We start from the raw sequence: 14,301 nt of genomic DNA, 5'->3' as shown, positions 1-14,301 counted from the left end.
TGTAAAGAGACCAACCTTTTTCCTCCACTTTCAGAACTCTGGCTGCCTTCTCTATGTGTCAGGGAGGGCAATGGGAGTGGCTTCTAATCTCTCCACAAAGCAATGTGCAACACCACGGTGTGTGGCATCATTGAGGCCCCACAAGAAGGGACTTCTTGCAGCAAACAGGGGCAGGGCAGAGCTGACAGATGTAATGATGAGCCAGAGGCACTGCCAGGTTTGATGCACAGCTTAGGAAAAACCTTTTAAGTTGTATTTTATGTGTGTAAAACTATGCTGTTTATCCACATTTTATGGGATTTGTTTTTACCCATAGAAAGCACTGTTAGCAATATTTAGACAGATCTTCAAAGCATCATCAGATGTTTGAGACCAACAGTCAGCCTCAGTTTTGTTGAGATGGTAATTGATACTAAGAAAAATCAATATATGGGGGCTTTTACAGCACAGGACACAGCTGTATAGTAATGCAGTAGAGCATTGGAGTCTGTTGACTTCATATGTACAAAGCCATTGATTTGAAGAGGTATATTGTAATTTTGATTCCTAGAAGGCCATTTCTCTTCTTAGTATGGAGAAGAGACAAAATGGTTTCCTGGAGAGCTGGGGGCTAGGAGCAAGCTGGGAATTCGAGTATGTCCAGAAAAATGGATAACTCAGGTAGCTGTGGTGGTAGTAGTATAAAGACATCAAATTTCTGGGGATTTGGCTCTGAAATGTCTGAATATATCTGGTGAGAAAGCTTTCTTCTTGATTTCAGTGGAGACCCAGGTGCTGAGGAAAAAAGGGAGAGACTGAGAAAAGAGATGGAAGAACTTGTAAGCAAGATTGCTTGTGTTGGATTCTGGATGAACAGCAAGATCCAGTTTTCACTGCTGCTGGAAATTTTTAAACAGCAAGAAGATAAGTCTGTGGAGAAGGAAGCATACAAAGCTACAAGCTGGAGGTATATGAGAATCCTTTACATAGCTTAGAAACACCAAGTTGGTCTTAGTGTATCTGTTGGGTAAATCCTTTATTAGAAGGATTCTTGCTGCTCCTCAGAAAATTCTGCAGATAAACATCTTGTAACCAGATGTTTATTTCCCTCAGTCCTAATCTTATATTTGCAAGAAAAGCATTTGAAAGCTTGAACTTAGGCTGAATCATCTTTCCATTCCTTCAAATCGTGGTCACAGAAGCTGGTTCTGATGCTCATTACAAGTTAACCATGATATCTGAACTGCTGAATTTATCTGCAATTAGTTCTGTTACCGAGTACTGTTAGACTAGAGAAAGGAAAGGTCCAGCAAAATAATATGAGCAATTGTGTTGGTTTAAGTATGTAGGTCCAACCACCAATTTCTTGTAATTGTATTGTAACTGTGTGTTCATTTTCTGCCTGTAAAATGTGACACTGCTTTCTTCTTCCCGTCATATATAAAATTATATGCTCTCTAGGAGGGTGACTTTTTCCACTCATTACATTCAGAGGGACCTTTGTGTCCCTTAAGCACCCAGTCCTGTTACCAAGAAAATGTTCCTAAGTCTTTGGCCACGGGCTCATTATCCAAGCCAAACAGAACTGTCAGGGTGCTCACAGGGACAATATACTAAATGAAGTCTTGGTGTAAAACAAAGATATTTCATGGTATTCTTGACATCATGATGTTTCAGGTATTTTTTTGGTTGTTTTTCTTTTTTGCTGCCAATCTGATTTTGAAGGGTGGGAAGAATTATGTTCTGTCTATTGTGTGCTCCTTCATGGAGTATTCTGTTGCATTAACAAATTAAAAAAAGAAAAATAGGAAAAATGAAGAGCCTATCTGGCCTAGCTCAAGTGTAATATTCTGGAAATAGAATTTTCACTGGCAGAGTTAACAGCCTTCCAAAAGATACCTATCACATGGAATATACAGTTCTGTTTTGACATTGTATATATCTAGCATTATGTATTTATCTAAAAGATAATTGATTAAATTAAAGTAGCTCAAAACCACCTCCAGCTGAAAAAACACAGCATTTACAGGGAAGCTTTGATTTGTGTCTTTTGGATCAAATTGCTTTTCAAAGCTGGAGATGACTTTTGAATTTGGGTTCCTCTTTCATGAGTTTAACATGTGATCAAAAGGGCGAATTTGGCATCTAGATCCCCTGTGTCTACTGGTTCAGAATATATTGATAGGAGTTCTAAGAATCAATTCAGTATAATTTTTGGAAAATAACAGTGTATGTTGATGGAATGTTATGCAGTGAGTGGTTCTGTAGTAACTTCTGTGTATCCCTAGAGATGAGTTTCCATGCAATTGTCTGTATGCTAAAGCAACTGCCAGGAGGGGGAATTGGCTAAGTGTTCTTGTCATGATACCTCTCTGGAGAAGGTCAGACAGTTGTGGTGAGATGTGGAACATCTCCAGTATAATTACCAGTAGACACTGCAAAGCTGGTTGGGCACACTGCCAGGAACAGCACAGTTAGGTATGTACTGCTGAGCACAAAATTCTTCAGAAAATCAAAGTAACAGCCACAGAATGGAAAGCTACTAAATAAGTGCACTGCAGAATACACAAGGGAACAACTTAGAATCTAGCCCTTCCCTTCATTCCTCATTTAATCTTCCCTTAGGGTGAGTACCAGTAAAGATCAGTTTAAGTCATGAGTCCTAAATTTGTCAGAAGTACTTGAATATTTGTTCAGTAAATACAGGTCACCTGGAAGACAGAGAAGATGGTTTGTGATGGGCAAGTGAGAGTTCATGCCTTAATGTTGTCGTGCAGTTCATGGTATTTGAGGCTGACCTTTCTCTTTTGGCAGTGCAGAATATTTTCCAAAATAGACACAAACCAACTCGAGAGCTCTCTGAGCTGTGAATCCATTCCTAGCAAGGGTTAGGATTTAAAGCATCCATCCTTAAATTGTCTTGAGATTCAACTCCTTATTCTTCCCACACAGAGTGGTATTATACTCTTGTAATGAATTAAAATGATCTGGACAGAATGCTATTTTACATATTTAAATTTTATGAAGTTCTGAAGTTTATTGCTAATTTAATAAATTGTCTTTTTCTTTCCTCCCTAATTACCATCACATTTTCCCCCCACAGATATTAATATTTTATTTTGATTATTTGCCTAAAACTTCTCTAGGTATGATTCTGGAAACACTAAATATAACTGATTACACTACTAAACTCTGTAACAAATCTTTCCCCATCCCAGTTAGGGTTAAAACATGCAATGCAGTGGCCATAGCAAACATCTTGCGTGTTTGAGAACTACAGAATGGCATTTTGGTAGCCTGGCTTACAGTAGGACCAGGAGTTAACTTTGTTGGAATAACTGACAACCAGTGGGGCTGGAGATCCACATGGTGGCAATCTCTCCGTTTCTGAAGAAGGTTATACTGAGCTGGGGAAGGGTCTGGAGCACAAGTCTTACAAGGAGCAGCTTGGGGAGCTGGGGTTGTTTAGCCTGGAGAAAAGGAGGTTTAGAGGAGACATTGCTCTCTACAACTGCCTGAAAGGAGGCTGTAATGAGGTGGGAGCAAGTGACAGGACAAGAGAAAATGGCCTCAGGTTGTACCAGGGAAGGTTTAGATTGGATGTTAGGAAAAATTTCTTCACTTACAGGGTGGTCAAGCATTGGAACGTGCTGGCCTGGGAAGTGGTGAAACCACCCAGAAACGTTCAATAAGGCATGTGGCACCTGGGGATATGGTTTAATGTTGAGCACGTTGGTACTGGGTTAATGGTTGGACTAGATCATCCGAGAAGTGTTTTCCTGCCTTTGAACCTATGACCCTGTAGGTTTTTGCATGCTGCATTTGCAGAAAAGGTAACTGTGCCAAGAGAGGCAGTAATTTGATGCTTTCTATGACATGGAAGACCTGTGTACAGCCTACTTCCATGTAATAACATAGAAGCAGAAATAAGATGGTTTTCAGTGTTTATTTGCTGCTTTATGTCACAAAGTGGTTTGTTTTGGTAGCGTAATGCATTACAGGGCATGGGACCAGAATGTTCTCTGCTGCTTCCTGGAAACCTGCTAGCCTATGTTGTTAACTTGCTACTGCTTGGTTCCTTCTTTACTATGTTGGGTTTTCAAAACCGTTAATTCTTTTGCATTCTGCCAGAAGATGATATGTTCCTCCAGGCAGTTGAGAGAATAATCTGTAAGTATTGTGGTTTTGGCTAGTGTACCAGGAATGCTGGCTCAGGCCAGGCTGCTCAGATGGGCATTCCTGGGACTGCAGAACAGTTGTTGTAACTGAAGTCAAAAGACAGTAGCTGGAGATGTGGAAGTGCTTCCCCTCTGTGCATTTTTAAGGCAGTGTCAATGCAGAGAATAAGAGACCCCAGTTACCAGCTCAGTATTAGCTGGTCTTTTTTTTTGGAGGAAGTAGTGTGTGTGTTGTTGGATGGAGCTGCCTTTAGGGAAATGAAGAAAGACTTTACAGAAGACTTGAGGAAGCATTGTAGCAAACCCAGAGTAGCACATTCACTAAGCATTCACCAGATTTTTCTAAGGTCTGTTCGGAAGACAGTTTCAGTGACCTGCGTGTGCTGCCCAAAAGGAGCTGGAAACCATCTGGCATCAGTGCATACCTGCACTATCCTTCTGCAGGCCCAGTGTGAATAAGGTGGTTATCTAGGGTAGTTGATAATGGCATGATCTTAAGAAAGATCTTGAGTTGCCAAGATGTACTGCTGAAGTTACTTAAGTGGTCTTTTGTTCTTGCTTTTTCTTTTAAATTCTTTTACCTTTATAGTTTCCCTCATTGACCTTATCCCAAGAGAGCAAGGGAAAGGAATGAGAAAGAAAGGTAGAAATAGAGGCTCGGCATTGAATGCTGGTGTTGCCTTACAGTTATCTATGCTTGCTTAGCACGGTCTGAACCTTGGAAGGATGCTGTGTTCTTTGTAGTTTGGGGCTGGTTTATGTTACTCCTTGTATGAGATTGATTGTATGTAAGATGATACACAGGTACTGCAAATTTTAAGAAACTCTGGTAGAATGCTGACTCTACTTATGAGCTACCAGTGTCCTACAAGTTTGGGTTTTTTCTATGTAACACTTTCCAGAAGTCTGTTGAATTCTCTTAGAAACTGAATTATTTTAGAAGAAGTCATACCACCTGTGGATTTTTTTAATCCTCCACCTTTCCATTTTTACAAAAGGAAAAGTTTCTGGAAATACCAAGAACATTTAGCACATTTAATTACTGATATTTAAAATCTCCAATTCTCAGAAATGGTGCTTCCAAACTTGCCATGCAGGAGGTATTTCAGCTGCTGGTGAGCATGAAGTTGCCTGGTTGCCCTATAACAAAGAAGACCACCTATTTTGTGATTTTCACTGGTACTAGGGCTTCAACCATTTTTCACAGATTGAGGAGAGAGTCTACAGAGCACTAAATTACCAGTTTTCTTTTTCATTCAAGGAACAAATGCTTGTCTTCAATGGGTAATTGTATGTTGAGAAGGAAATTGAAGGGGAAAGGAGGAGGAATATCAACTGAAAATATTTGCTGTGAAACATCCAAAATTATACCAAGACTTAGTAATCTACTGTCCATTTTAAATTAGAGATGCCATTATTTTTCTAATGCAGTTGATGAGGTACTAAAGCACTGTCTTGCTGTGTCTGCTGGCAACTGTAGAATAAGATCACAATACAAAAGCACAGATTAGTGGCTGACACAACAAAATTACTTTGCAAATTCTATAGCTCTGTTGAAAAGCAATCTGTGGAATCTTTTTCCTTTTTTGTCCTCTCTGGTTCTTCAGAACATTTTTTCCATTTCTGCCATATGACTCAGGTTTTAGTATTTAAAGGACTGATATTGCATGAAAAAATCTGATCATGGAAATGTTGCTTTTGGAAGGATATTATAATTGAAATTGGAGAGGCTTTGAACTAAAAGAGCTATGGCAGACTAGAAAGGAACATAGGTACTGAACCTTGGATTTGTTAATGTAGTTTCCACTCCATGAAAATAGAATTGTCCCAGAAACTGAACTACTGTTTTGAACAGACTTTGCAATGGAGCGCCACAGTTTTTAGCTTGTCTGCATGAAAAGTCCTGTATTTTAAGGGATATTTCTTATTCACATGCTAAATTAATTAATTAGATGTTCAGTGGCTTGCACTCTGCAAGCTAGGAAATGCAGTCATTGACCACCTGAAAAGACTTATGTTTGATCTTAACAAAATTGTGCTAGGTTCAAGTATTCCTAAAATTGTCTAAAGATTACACCTAAAATGGTAGAAATTATGTATGGGTAATAAATCATGGATATAATTGAGACTTTTACATTGAAATTACAGGCCAGGGCAATACCATGTCTTGTACCTGTGACCCAGAGAAAAAAAATGCATACTGTGTGCAAACTTCTAAAAAGGCTCTTTGATGATTATGTAAACAGCATGTAGGCACAGATATGTCTTAAATCTTTCAGCTGATATTGTGTCCAGCATAACAGAGCCTGTTGGAGGCATGGTTTTGCAGTAACTCATATGACTGGGACACAGTTTCTAGGTAGAAGTCTTGTGGAAATCCTTGGCTGAGTCCAAAGGCTATCACAGAGGAAAATTTTACCTCTGGGGAACTTACTGGTGTGATGGTGATAGTAAATGGCCTGAGAGAATGGTTCAGGGTTAAGTGACAAACCTGGAAAAGGAAATTTCTTCCTCCAAAACTGAGCTGAGAACATTGAGAGAGATAGGACTTGTGTAAGTTTCAAAATGAGGTAAGTACCAAACACTAATACTTCAAATACTTTCTGAATGTTGGGGCCTCTGAAGGCACTACCTTGTGATGTCCCATTACAGTTTGTTTTGCAGGCTTTGAATTTTTGGTAATGATATATATGTGTTATCTTCATCACCTCCTTTCCTCCACATCCATGGGGATCTTTTAAACTCTGTGTCTGAAGAGATTTTGAATGTTTGCCACTGGTTGGAAACATTCTTGTACACTGAATAAAGGCTCTATATTTGCAGCTAAGCTCTTAAGGATTACTGAAATTATAGACAAACTATAATTATGGTGCAAATACTAATTACTGAAAAAATGGAACAAGTCCTAATTTTAAGACTGCTAAATATTCAAAACTGTTAAATACTGGGGTTTTTTTCAAGTCAGAGCTTCAAATTAACTTCTTTTAATTTTAGCAGTGTTATGAAATGGATTATAATATTTTTGAATGTTAAAATTGGTGAGTTTTAATAGTTCAAAATAATTTATAGTTGGAAGCAGACATTTGAAAGGGGAGAAATAACCACATTGCTTAAAGGGAGTGCACTGTTTTCTGTCCCATGCATCCATAGCCCATGGCATTGCTGGCTGGGAGCTGGAGCCTCAGCAGGTTGTTTTGAGTGCAGGTAAGTCCTGCCTACTAATGCCCATGCAAGAAGAAATGTGTGGGGTAAGTAACACAAGGGACATTCTAGGCACTCAGTGTCACAGATATTGAGCCTGTTTGCTTCTTTTAAATTGTATGTCAGTGCATTAGTAAAGTTCATATTGGTTCATATGGGTTTTCATATTTGTGATTAGAAGACGCAGTGTATGAAAATACAAAACCAATGTAATCCCTGCAATCCAGAAAATGGGACTTTATATCCCCAAACATGGAATCAATTAGCCATAAATTGAGAGTTTATGGCATTTGCCAAATGTGATCTGTAGCATGAACTGGAATAAAAGCCATGTGGATTAACAATTCAGTTGCCATAGAAACTTCTGAAACTGGAACCGAAACTTGCTGGAGAACACAGCTCATGACATTTTGGTACCTCTGAGCCTTTATATGTAATATCAGCTATAACAATATCTATGTGTGTGGTTTCTTTTTTTGGCCTCCAAACTCCCATGAACACTGGAAATGGGTTCTTTATGGTTAACTCTGTGGTTGCTCTGGTTGTTCTTGCTGCTGGGGATCGCTACATTCAGGTGATCACTCCAACTCCTGATATTGCAGGTATTACGTAGCAAATAATAGGCTGAAGTTATGTATTTAGTATTTCTATCCAGGTGACTTTGGCAGTCACCGCCCAGTTTCAGGAATGTGCATGTACCTAGCAGCTATACTCCTATATATACTGTTCACACTTTAAAAGCTCTATATAGCTGAATTCACCAGCTTCCACAACCCAGCTCCTAGACTGGATCTAGAATGACCTTCTATGAAATAGCTGATTCAAAGGGTAGTGGACAGCAGGTGGACCTTCCATTTCTACAACAGTGTTTTAAATTCTGGTGTCTTCTCATTGCTCTGACCCCTGGGTTTGTTTAGCTCAGTGCATCTGCAAAGCAGACATCTACAGCTTTTGAGAGAGACTACAATTACAGTCTGCAGAGAAACATGTTGGTGAAGTTGCAGTCAGCATTTATATCAAGTCCACATTTATAACCACCAGTTGGGTCATGGTGAGGTGAATGAAAGGCTGCCCTACCCCTCTCTCTGTTATATGCTCTTTGTTGCTTGGTCTTTTGTCTTTAGAGCTGTTAGTCCAATACTTCTTGTGCTAAAATCACTTGAAATAGAGACCTTTGAAATTACTTACTGCAAGAAAAAATGTCAAATCATCATTCAGCTGAAAATGAAGGGATAAAAGGCAAGGGTTTTAATCTAGGCTTTTAAGTACACTAAAAATCAAGCAACATCCTTAGCCCTAACATTGTTCAATGTTGTATTCTGCACTTTTGGCCTGGGGAAAGCTGAGACTTGGCATCACAAGAGACCCCAAAAATCTTTTAATGATGGCAAAACAGCTAGGCCTAGCTACTCCAAATAGCTTCTAAAGCCTCTATTAGATTAATAGAAAAGCCTACAGCCTAGTGCTGACCTATTGGTTTGCTTACACTTTTAGTCTCTTTGGATACCTAGATATCTGGATGAGGCATCCATGAATTACTGAGTGACGTAATTGCTAACAGAATCCCTCTTTAACTTTTAACCTGCTATTTAGCATTTATTTACTCGTTCTCAGTGCTTTCTTCTTGAGCAAAATGTGACACATATACTCCTTGCTATTAATCAGTGCAGGATCATATTTGAAACAGAACTGTCTTGTGCACCCTGATTTTTCAAGCCAAACTGATAACTCCATTTTCAGCACTTACATCCTGTAAGATCTAGCAGCTTGCTGCCATTTTCAATCTGTTCTTCTTGTAGGAGTGTTGTTTAGACGTTAACTATTTATAAGGGCCCTGCAATGTGCATTTTGGCTTTTCTTACCTCTTAGTGGAAACTGTAGCTGGAGTATTATAAAAACATAATCGATGCTCACACTCTTGGGCTTCATTCCAAAATAAAGAAGGGATTGGGGGCAGGGGGAGGTAGGAGTAACGGGAATGGAAAAGGTCATGTTCTCATAAGAAGTGGTTGCAACTTGGCATAACTTTGGAAATCACATCTGTTTAATCTCGTGATGAATTTGGCATAAAGTAGTTGCCACCTCTCTTCAGTCTAGAACTTAGTTTTACAGCCCTTCTGAATATCATGTGGAATTTTAACCTTGATCCAATGTGTTGTGTTTCCTATTTCTCTGAAGTTCATGGATTAATAATGTTAGTTGGCTAGGTCAGAAATTTTGAAAATTTATTTGTGCATTTAAAGGGGCTGAAATCCTAAAGACTCCTAAAATGAATGCAGTTATAACATAATCCTGACAAAAGAGTAAAATAACAATATTTTGAAAGTCATTGAAGCTGTAGTTAATGGATATAGTGGACAGAGATATCAGTCTTCTTTAAGACCATAAGTTCATCTAGAGCATGAATCCAAAAGAAAAAAATGGGCTGTGCTACATAAATAGTTGATGCTGTTGAGTCTTTGATTCTTCATGGAGCCTTGCAGAAGACATGCAGTTTGCAGGGGTGGGACATTGCATTTTCATGGATCTGATAATCTGCATAGCAATAACAGTGAGCACTTCCACTGCTGGAGTTAGTGAGTCTGGACTAGTTATTATTGTCGTGGTACAGTGCTGCTCTGTCAACAGCAGAAGATTCAAAAACCTTTATTTGTCTGCAGTTGGGGTTTGTTTGTTTGTTTCAAGCTGTTCAATTGACAGCCAGTTAATTACCATGCAATTGAAGGGAATGTAATTCCTTGGTACCTGAAAGCTAGAGAATTGTTTGTAGAATTTATAAAGTCTATTTATAGTTGAATCTTCAGCAGTAGTGGAATCAGGGCTGGGGGAGGGTGTGGAGATTTATGTAACTGCAAAACCAAATATAATTGGAGTGACAATTCGCAAAAAATTATTAAATAGGCTAATAGAAAACTAGAGATAAAGAATGGCAGGAAATGTACACAAAACCTGATTCTGTGGATTTCTACAGCCCTCCTCTTTTGACAGCATGTAAAGGGCCAGATCCTCTGCTGGTGTTTGTTATCCCTCAGCTGAGACAGAAGAGCTGCACTGATTGCCAGTTTAGGCTTTGACACAGCCTGGCCGATTTACAGCTTGCGCTTGGGTATGTGATAATACCTATATTGGTATAGGCCATAAACATATGTATGGCAGAAATAGGAAAATGCTATAACCTTTTCTTCTGCAAGAATAAAGGCTGGCAAACAACTGCAAATCCCCCCCAACAACCAATGAACCAACCAACCAATCCACCTGACAACCAGGGAATCCTAACATTTTCTGTTAGTATTTGTCCATGCAAATTTTGCTTACAAGAACATTCCTAGAAAGAGAAAACTAAATTCTTTGCAAGAAGTGCTTGCACCAGTACTTGTGCATGATTTTGTGTAGTGACTGTGATTTGAGTTACAAACATGGATGGTGGGTGATATGTGTAAAACAGCCTTGAGATAACTGGCATAAGCCCATGAATGACTATGGAGCAGAATTCTTAATTCAAACTCTGGTCAAATACTTTTCTAAAAAAAAAAAAAAGATAAATATTTCTTGAAAATTTCTGTTTTCCTGAGCAATTATGTAATTGTTTTGAAAAATTTTTTTGAATCATGACTTTGTAGTTTGTAGAAGAACACAGTTGAAAATCTGTATTAAAACAACTTTTGCAGATAGATTTTTACTCTTTTAATGTTACCCACAAGGTTCGCTTTGCTTTCAGGAAGGGTTTTCTGAATTCAACAGGATCACTTATAGAATAATGAATATAGGGTCCAATTCTGAGACTTCAGTACAAAAATGTTTCAAATGCTCTAGCTAAACACAGGTGTGCAACATCATATTGAGACGTGTTGCAGATGTAAAGAGGTGTGGATCCGCTGTGATCATTGCATCCTCTATACTTAATACAATTTATTATAAGCTCTTTTGGTTCTGTTCATGCATTTAGCATAAATCACCTTGTAACACTTACATTACAGGTTTGCTGCTACTTTGTCATAGGATGTTGCTTTCAAATTTAAGAATTGACCTTATTTTCTCTAAAGCTGAATACTAAGGAGCGGAGATGTCTGTCTTTACCTGGTCATAAAATATCTGTGCCCAGGAGTGATGTAGAAGTTCCAAGAGAAATCTTTCTTACCTGCTTCATTAAGATTCCCTGGATGTAATTTGTTAGCAACTTTTTGCAGCTAGGAATAGGAAGCCTAAAAACAGAGTCATGTGCTCAACTGCAGAGGCAAAAATTATTTCACAAGAGACACCCTGTGAAAAAATCAGTCTTTCTTGCACAAGTAGGTGTAAGTTCAGCAGAAGAATTGATATGGGAGACTAAAAAGTCCGTAGGCTTCCTGTAGTGCTACCTAATACAAACAAACTGGCAGGCACAGAATACTTTTACAGTCATGTTGTTGCGTTGCTCCAGCATCTTCAAAGTGTATTGATCCAGCTCTGCTTATGGTTTTGCAATGTCATCCTTCTTTGCATGGTCTTGGACAAGTATGGCCAACTGTGTAGGATGATACGTTTGTTGCTTAGTAACATCAATGCACGAAATAATGATCAGAATATTCTCTGTAGGGAATACTTCTTAAGGCCTACCACATTCAGGGAACACTTAAAATGAATATTTTAAAAATACGTGACTACATTAACATGCTTACTCCTACCTTAATATCTAATGTGAGGTAATGCTGAGTGCTGATAACACTGAGATTGGCCTGAGTATCTACAATGTGCCTCTCAGACTGGTTCTGTGTCACTAGTCACTACATCTGGATCTGTAATAAGGGTAAAATGATGGCCATTTTTGATTTTATCTTTTATTTACAAGAGATGTTCAGTCAGCCCTACAGATGTGAATGTTTCAATGCTGTCTTGTAGAAATCACACCGTGCAATAGATGAATACATTTCTTGCCTTTTGTAATGTTTTGAACAGCAATTCCATTGCCTGTTATATGTATTTCTGAGCATTTGAAACATTGAAAAACAGTTCAAGAGTAAAATCCTAAATATAAAGTAACTTAGATTACTTTAAATGCTTTTACTTAAATATAGAGTAACTTTTTGTCTAGCAAGCCATGATAATCACCATGTACTCAAAATCTTTCTCTCAGAACAAAAATCGACTTAAACATTTTGCCTTCACTGAGTTATTAAGAACTGGCAAGTTGTGTAACTGTGTTAAACTGCACTTTGTGTAAAGCTTCAAAGCTGACCATGCTGATTACTTTAAAGAAAAATGAAAACCAAACGAAAGCCTCTTACTGGTATGATGAAGATATAACTGATAATTCAAAAGCTTAAGTAGAAAGTTTGAAGGGTAAATGATGACTAAACAAGGTCACTGTATTCAAAAAAACACCCCACAACTATAACAGTACACTGTGCATGGGGTTATGGAGGCAGTAATGTTTTCTAATCTAATGCTCTTATCAGAACTGAATTTGTCCTGTTTGTAGCCATTCAATATCCTTCAGGAGGAATTATGAAGGTGCAGTCTCTGAAATAAGCCAGAACTTGGTTTCTATCTTGTTCATGCAGCTGAATTTACCCCTGATAACAAAAAACCCACAGTTGCTTTTCAGCTATCTGTTTGGCTTCCTGGCAATTGCTATTACAAATATAATGAACTGAACATGATTTTCTCAGTAAGGCTCTGAAATCTGATGCAATTTGCATAATGAAATATGCTCGGGGTTCATGGTTTTAGCTAAAGTTAGCATAGTGAAATATCTCACAAAGGAAAAGCAACCTAGGCGACTCAGATTAAAGCACAGGGAGAGTTGTAAATGGAAGTTGGCAAATATAAGCTAGAAATGATAGGTGAGCTGTTAATGCTGTGTATAAGTGAACAATTGCAAAATGTGCCTAGAATACAGTGGGCTTCATGTAGTTTGACATCCTTAGATCAAGACTGGCTTTCACTGAAAGTTTTCCAATAGTTTGTTATTGTCTTTCCCCTTCTTACAGGAAGTGCATGTTCTTGTGTTCCAGTCATGGAACGCTGACCCCTGAAAACAGTGGGACTATCAGCATGAAGGGAGTGGAGGAAGGTGAATCCTTGAAAGTTTAAATATTGGATCATGGTATACCAAAGCAATGTTGTGACTTGGCTCTGGTAATTTTTTGTTTTAAAAAGTTGATGTTAGACATGGATAACTGCATTAGTCTTCTCATTCAGCTGCGTTGTTTGCCCCTAGCTTCCTAGCCTGTGACCACCTGCAGGTATAGATGCTCTGCAGTTTGAGGTAGAGGAACGTTGTAGACCTTTGGAGGTTTGGTGTTTTTGTGTGACTTATGTGCACTCTGGGAGTCTTGGCTGCCAGCTGTCAACAGTGGTTTGGATCAAAACACAGATCAGAGGAATCAGAGTCCTAAAATGAGAAATGTCATGGCCTGATGTAATCCCTTGTATGGAGGGAAGCTGTCTAGGCAAGGCAAACTCAGTCCCAACCTCAGGCTGCACTGTAGTTGCATTTAGATGTGGATTGTGGGGAGGATGCAATATGTCATAGTAATTGATTTCCTTTTTCTGGCTCCAGTGGGAGCAGGCTGAACCCTCTGATAAGGATGTGGAACTGACGTCTAGCCTTCTCAAGCAGTGGGTTCTGACTCTCACCCTCGTTCAGGCCTTATTGACAAGTTCAGCCTGTTGAAACAGGAGATTACATTTAGGCTACTGGAAGTAAGACTTTGCCTGTTGCCACTATGTTTTGGCCACCATGAATTCTGTCCTATTCTGTTCTATTCTGTCTTGAACGGAGCACAAATCCATTTCTGTCTTGTCTTCTCTGAAGCAAAATTATCTTTCTTTCACCCTTGAGTGAAGAACCTGGTGCTTTTAAATATCTGATGGTAGCACAGACTGTTTCCTTACTTTCAACATCTTTCACCATGTGTGCCATTCTCTACATGCCATGCACATGGATTTATTAATGTACTGA

The 14,301-nt window shown here is 38.7% G+C and overlaps 1 protein-coding gene across 2 annotated transcripts in view; it reads left to right on the top strand.

The window, feature by feature from the left end:
• SORBS1 (sorbin and SH3 domain containing 1) overlaps nt 1–14,301 on the top strand; it is a 209,469-nt gene that overhangs the window by 13,822 nt on the left and 181,346 nt on the right. For both annotated transcript variants that reach the window (XM_063405809.1, XM_063405808.1), the window contains one exon: nt 761–946. The gene's annotated coding sequence lies outside the window, so the exon portion shown is untranslated. The remainder of the gene's footprint in view (nt 1–760; nt 947–14,301) is intronic.

The sequence above is a fragment of the Prinia subflava genome, chromosome 9 (assembly GCF_021018805.1).
Source record: "Prinia subflava isolate CZ2003 ecotype Zambia chromosome 9, Cam_Psub_1.2, whole genome shotgun sequence".
NCBI lineage: Eukaryota > Metazoa > Chordata > Aves > Passeriformes > Cisticolidae > Prinia > Prinia subflava.
This window is presented reverse-complemented; position numbering and strand designations above follow the sequence as displayed.